Below are 7,514 nucleotides of genomic sequence, written 5' to 3'. Positions count from 1 at the left end.
AGTCGACAGGCGTTGGTCTCATCTCACACACGGCAACATTTGTGCATGCGAACAGCCACCTTTACATGTAGAATAACATGCTTGCTGTCACCGCCATCAACTGGATGTGGATATATATATATATATATATATATATATATATATATATACAGTGGGGCAAAAAAGTATTTAGTCAGCCACCAATTGTGCAAGTTCTCCCACTTAAAATGATGACAGAGGTCTGTAATTTTCATCATAGGTACACTTCAACTGTGAGAGACAGAATGTGAAAAAAAAAATTCAGGAATTTTAAAGAATTTATTTGTAAATTATGGTGGAAAATAAGTATTTGGTCAATAACAAAAATTCAACTCAATGCTTTGTAATATAACCTTTGTTGGCAATAACAGAGGTCAAACGATTACTATAGGTCTTTACCAGGTTTGCACACACAGTAGCTGGTATTTTTGGCCCATTCCTCCATGCAGATCTTCTCGAGAGCAGTTATGTTTTGGGGCTGTCGCCGAGCAACACGGACTTTCAACTCCCTCCACAGATTTTCTATGGGGTTGAGGTCTGGAGACTCCAGGACCATACCTGCCAACTACTCCGGTTTTCCCGTAATTAGTACGGTTTTCATCAACCTATTCCGGGTTACGGTTGCAGTGATAAAAAATACGGTTTTTCATTAATTAAAAAAAAATAAAAAAAATAAAGTTTTATTCACGAAATCGCGTAACAACAATGACAATCGACACTGCTTCCCGTAACTTCCTATCGAGCCATTCCGAATGCCATGCGCGAGGCTATTTATAGCACCGCTGCCAAGCACGAGGCACCAGTTGCCATTGTTTCCAAACGAGCGAACGATCATGGAATCAGCCGGAGAAAAATCGCATACGAGTCTTAAACCGAAATGAAAACTGCAGTCATTCCGTGAAGAATATTCAAAAGCCTATCCGGGAATAATTATCCGTTCCAAAAAGGGTGAAAACTACGCGAATTGCACCATGTGCAGACAAGATTTTTCGATCGGACACGGAGGAATTAGCGATGTAAAAGACCACGTTGGGACAAAAAAAACACAAGTCTAATGCCGTTGCTAGCGATACAAGCGGAAAACTTTCAACGTTTTTCGTCGCCCAAACAGATTCTTTGGATGTGATAAATGCCGAAGTTTTATTTACGGAGGCAATAATTGAGCAAACAAAAAGGTAATGACACCAATGTTATCTATTGGAATTGTTTAGTACTGTTATACTGTTAAAAGTGTTTATACTATTTATGCTTTCAAGTCCAAGTTGAAGAAATCTTGTTAAATGTTGACAGCATAACTACCAAAATACAGAAGTATGTCCTTAATATTTTTGCAGTGCTATTTCTGTTGAAAAGTTCAAATGATTACATTAGAGATGTGATGTGCCACTTTTCAAGTGTCTGATGGCTTAAATTAATTTTCATTAATTTTTCATATTTTGAATTCTTTTGAAAGGCTTACAAAAAAACTACATTTGAATTGTAATTCCATGCTATTGACAGGACTATTAATTTTAATGAAGTTAGCTTACCATGTTTACAGTATGATAATTGTGATAGAAATGTGAATTTTAGGCACAGAATATTTTTTACAATTGAACAAGGCAGTAGATTATACAAGCTTGGACAGAAAGTTAATAATGACACCAATTTTTTTTTTAATGGAATTGTTTAGTACTGTTTTACCATTTGTTTACTGTAAAAAGTGTTTATACTGTTTATACTTTCAATGAACAAATTGAAGTCTTGTGAAAGGTTGACAGGATAACTGGCATTAACTGTCAAAATAATTTCAAACTATTGAAGTTAGCTTACAGAATAAACATGTCAATCAACCCATATGATTTTTGCTGTAATATTTTTGTTTTGAAAAGTCACTGTGACTGATAGAAAAGTGATGGTTTTAGCAACATTTTAACCTGTCTGAATGCAATCAATCATTTTGCGTCGGGGGCGAAGCCTGAACCCCCCACCAGGACTTTGTCCTGGACCTACCGGGGCCTGCGGCCCCTGGACCCTGGCTACTAGGTTTTTCTGATTTCAAAAGTTGGCAGGTATGTGTTGGCAATAACAGAGGTCAAACGATTACTATAGGTCTTTACCAGGTTTGCACACACAGTAGCTGGTATTTTGGCCCATTCCTCCATGCAGATCTTCTCGAGAGCAGTGATGTTTTGACGGACTTTCAACTCCCTCCACAGATTTTCTATGGGGTTGAGGTCTGGAGACTCCAGGACTTTCAAATGCTTCTTACGGGAGCCACTCCTTCGTTGCCCGGGCGGTGTGTTTGGGATCATTGTCATGCTGGAAGACACAGCCACTTTTCATCTTCAAAGCTCTCACTGATGGACGGAGGTTTTGGCTCAAAATCTCACGATACATGGCCCCATTCATTCTTTCCTTAACACGGATCAGTCGACCTGTCCCCTTAGCAGAAAAACAGCCCCAAAGCATGATGTTTCCACCCCCATGCTTCACAGTAGGTATGGTGTTCTTGGGATGCAACTCAGTATTCTTCTTCCTCCAAACACGACGAGTTGAGTTTATACCAAAAAGTTCTATTTTGGTTTCATCTGACCACATGACATTCTCCCAATCCTCTGCTGTATCATCCATGTGCTCTCTGGCAAACTTCAGACTTGCTGGCTTAAGCAGGGGGACACGTCTGGCACTGCAGGATTTGATTCCCTGTCGGTGTAGTGTGTTACTGATGGTAACCTTTGTTACTTTGGTCCCAGCTCTCTGCAGGTCATTCACCAGGTCCCCCCGTGTGGTTCTGGGATTTTTGCTCACCGTTCTCATGATCATTTTGACCCCACGGGATGAGATCTTGCGTGGAGCCCCAGATCGAGGGAGATTATCAGTGGTCTTGCATCTCTTCCATTTTCTGATAATTGCTCCCACAGTTGATTTTTTTCACACCAAGCTTCTTGCCTATTGTAGATTCACTCTTCACAGTCTGGTGCAGGTCTACAATTCTTTTCCTGGTGTCCTTCGACAGCTCTTTGGTCTTGGCCATAGTGGAGTTTGGAGTCTGACTGTTTGAGGCTGTGGACAGGTGTCTTTTATACGGATAACGAGTTCAAACAGGTGCCATTAATACAGGTAACAAGTGGAGGACAGAAGAGCTTCTTAAAGAAGAAGTTACAGGTCTGTGAGAGCCAGAGATCTTCCTTGTTTGAAGTGACCAAATACTTATTTTCCACCATAATTTACAAATAAATTCTTTAAAATTCCTACAATGTGAATTCCTGGATTTTTTTCTTCACATTCTGTCTCTCACAGTTGAAGTGTACCTATGATGAAAATTACAGACCTCTGTCATCATTTTAAGTGGGAGAACGTGCACAATCGGTGGCTGACTAAATACTTTTTTGCCCCACTGTATATCATGAATGGGGCCATGTATCGTGACATTTTGAGCCAAAACCTCCTTCCATCAGTGAGAGCTTTGAAGATGAAACGTGGCTGTGTCTTCCAGCATGACAATGATCCCAAACACACCGCCCGGGCAACGAAGGAGAGGCTCCGTAAGAAGCATTTGAAAGTCCTGGAGTCTCCAGACCTCAACCCCATAGAAAATCTGTGGAGGGAGTTGAAAGTCCGTGTTGCTCGGCGACAGCCCCAAAACATCACTGCTCTCGAGAAGATCTGCTTGGAGGAATGGGCCAAAATACCAGCTACTGTGTGTGCAAACCTGGTAAAGACCTATAGTAATCGTTTGACCTCTGTTATTGCCAACAAAGGTTATATTACAAAGCATTGAGTTGAAATTTTGTTATTGACCAAATACTTATTTTCCACCATAATTTACAAATAAATTCTTTAAAATTCCTACAATGTGAATTCCTGGATTTTTTTTTCACATTCTGTCTCTCACCGTTGAAGTGTACCTATGATGAAAATGACAGACCTCTGTCATCATTTTAAGTGGGAGAACTTGCTGACTAAATACTTTTTTGCCCCACTGTATATCATGTCAACCTTAAGATTCATGCTACCCAAAATTTCACAGATTTTTTTTAATGTTATTTCAACTTTAAATCTGATAATACACATATTGAACATATTGAAGTATTTGGCCACCTGCCTTGACTCACATATGAACTTGAAGTGCCATCCCATTCCTAACCCATAGGCTTCAATATGACCTTTTGCAGCTATTACAGCTTCAACTCTTCTGGGAAGGCTGTCCAAGGTTCAAGGTTCAAGGTTCAACTTTATTGTCCCCGCGGGGAAATTTGTCTTGGGCACAGTGCATCATTGCTTTCTTAACATACCCAAAAACAACAGAACAAAAACACAAGCGCAGACACAACCACAACCATACAACTAACATTCAAACATCAGAACATGGAGCTTGATAGACATAGGTGGCACTTTGATGTAGGCATAAAATCTACAGTATGGAGATAAAGATAAAGTACCAATGTGCATTGCACTAGAGCTCATGGATAAAGTGCTGTGTGCTAAAGTGCTTAGTGCTAAAGTGCTATGTGCTAAAAAAGTGCTAACCTATGTATTAAAATTCTATTGCACATTGTTGGTCAGCTTAATGGAGGCTGGGACAAATGATAATTTAAGGCGGTTAAATTTGCATAGTGGGACCCGGAGTCTTCTCCCTGATGGCAGGGTTCCATATTGTCAGGACTTGGACTTTGGCTTGGTTTGTTCTCCCGTGGTGCAAATGAACTGGACTGGTCAAGGCTTGAAGGTGGGTACATGATTTATTTAAACTATCAAAAAAGGAATAAACGAAAAGCGCGCACAGGGGCGGAGGTACAAAACTAGACTTTAAACACAAAACTTGCACATTGGCAGAAACTATGAACAATTAAACAAAACACTAACTGTGGCTTAACAAACAAAAACTTACTTGGCATGGAACCGGCATGAAAAAAAGAGTAGCAAGAGTCATCAGGGTGTGGAGAGTGTGCAGGAGCATAAATGCGGGGATGTCGTCAGGACGAACAACAGAAAATGAATGAACTTAAATACTATGGACATGATTAGTGAAAGCAGGTGCGTGACTCAAAACATGAAACAGGTGCGTGACGTGACAGGTGAAAGCTAATGGTTGCTATGGTGACAAGAGTGCACAATGAGTCCAAACGTGGAACAGGTGCGTGACGTGACAGGTGAAACTAATGGTTGCTATGGTGACAAAACAAAACAAAAGTGCACAAAAAGTCCAAAATTTAAACCGAACATTACTAAAACAAAACATGATCACACAGACATGACACATATTCAGGAAAGAGTGGATGTTGTGAGTTGGAAATAATTTTCTTAGCTTTTTTTCCTAACTGCCTGCTCATAGATGCTCTGTATAGGCTCATATTCTTTCCTCCCTACGATTTTCATCGGCGTTTTATGCATGCCGGCCAGTTTGCTTTTTAGCTTAACGGTTAGGTTGCCAAACCATGAGGTGATCCCGTATCTAATGATGCTCTCTACAATGGCACGGTAGAAAATCATCATGATGTGGCTGCTTACGCCGTACAATCTTAATCTTCGCAAAAAAATATAGCCTCTGTTGCAGTCTATTGCACAGTTTGTCAATATGTGTCTTCCAGCAGAGAAGATTATCAATATGAACCCCTAAATATTTATATGAGGACACCTGGGTGAGTTCCTGATTTTTGAGGTTGCGGAGTGTGTTTATAGGAATTTTCCACCATTCTTCCAAAAGCGCATTGGTGAGGTCACACACTGATGTTGGTGGAGAAGGCCTTGCTCTTAGTCTCCGTTCTAATTCATCCCAAAGGTGTTCTATCGGGTTCAGGTCAGGACTCTGTGCAGGCCAGTCAAGTGCATCCACACCAGACTCTTGTCATCCATTGTCTTTATGGACCTTGCTTTGTGCACTGGTGCACAGTTATGTTGGAAGAGGAAGGATCCCGCTCCAAACTGTTGGGAGTATGGAATTGTCCAAAATGTTTTGTCCAAAGTTCCTTTCACTGGAACTATCCATCCATCCATCCATCTTCTTCCGCTTATCCGAGGTCGGGTCGCGGGGGCAGCAGCCTAAGCAGGGAAGCCCAGACTTCCCTCTCCCCAGCCACTTCGTCCAGCTCTTCCTGTGGGACCCTGAGGCGTTCCCAGGCCAGCCGGGAGACATAGTCTTCCCAACGTGTCCTGGGTCTTCCCCGCGGCCTCCTACCGGTCGGACGTGCCCTAAACACCTCCCTAGGGAGGCGTTCGGGTGGCATCCTGACCAGATGCCCGAACCACCTCATCTGGCTCCTCTCGATGTGGAGGAGCAGCGGCTTTACTTTGAGCTCCTCCCGGATGGCAGAGCTTCTCACCCTATCTCTAAGGGAGAGCCCTGCCACCCGGCGGAGGAAACTCATTTCGGCCGCTTGTACCCGTGATCTTGTCCTTTCGGTCATAACCCAAAGCTCATGACCATAGGTGAGGATGGGAACGTAGATCGACCGGTAAATTGAGAGCTTTGCCTTCCGGCTCAGCTCCTTCTTCACCACAACGGATCGATACAGCGTCCGCATTACTGAAGACGCCGCACCGATCCGCCTGTCGATCTCACGATCCACTCTTCCCTCACTCGTGAACAAGACTCCGAGGTACTTGAACTCCTCCACTTGGGGCAAGATCTCCTCCCCAACCCGGAGATGGCACTCCACCCTTTTCCGGGCGAGAACCATGGACTCGGACTTGGAGGTGCTGATTCTCATCCCAGTCGCTTCACACTCGGCTGCGAACCGATCCAGTGAGAGCTGAAGATCCTGGCCAGATGAAGCCATCAGGACCACATCATCTGCAAAAAGCAGAGACCTAATCCTGCAGCCACCAAACCGAATCCCCTCAACGCCTTGACTGCGCCTAGAAATTCTGTCCATAAAAGTTCAGAACAGAATGGGTGACAAAGGGCAGCCTTGGCGGAGTCCAACCCTCACTGGAAACGTGTCCGACTTACTACCGGCAATGCGGACCAAGCTCTGGCACTGATCCAACAGGGAGCGGACTGCCACAATCAGACAGTCCGATACCCCATACTCTCTGAGCACTCCCCACAGGACTTCCCGAGGGACACGGTCGAATGCCTTCTCCAAGTCCACAAAACACACGTAGACTGGTTGGGCAAACTCCCATGCACCCTCAAGGACCCTGCCGAGAGTATAGAGCTGGTCCACAGTTCCACGACTAACCCCTGAAAAACAACCCCACACCAAAATTCCTCCTCCACCACCAAATTTCACACTCCGCACAATGCAGTCCGAAATGTACCGTTTTCCTGGCAACCTCCAAACCCAGACTCATCCATCAGATTGCCAGATGGAAAAGCGTGACTCATCAGTCCAGAGAAGGCGTCTCCACTGCTCTAGAGTCCAGTGGCGACGTGCTTCACACCACTGCATCCCACTTGCATTGGACTGGGTGATGCATGGCTTAGATGCAGCTGATCGGCCATGGAAACCCATTCCGTGAAGCTCTCTGCGTGCTGTACGTGGGCTAATTGGAAGGTCACATGGAAGTTT

This window comes from Nerophis lumbriciformis, linkage group LG13 (assembly GCF_033978685.3).
Source record: "Nerophis lumbriciformis linkage group LG13, RoL_Nlum_v2.1, whole genome shotgun sequence".
NCBI lineage: Eukaryota > Metazoa > Chordata > Actinopteri > Syngnathiformes > Syngnathidae > Nerophis > Nerophis lumbriciformis.
This window is presented reverse-complemented; position numbering follows the sequence as displayed.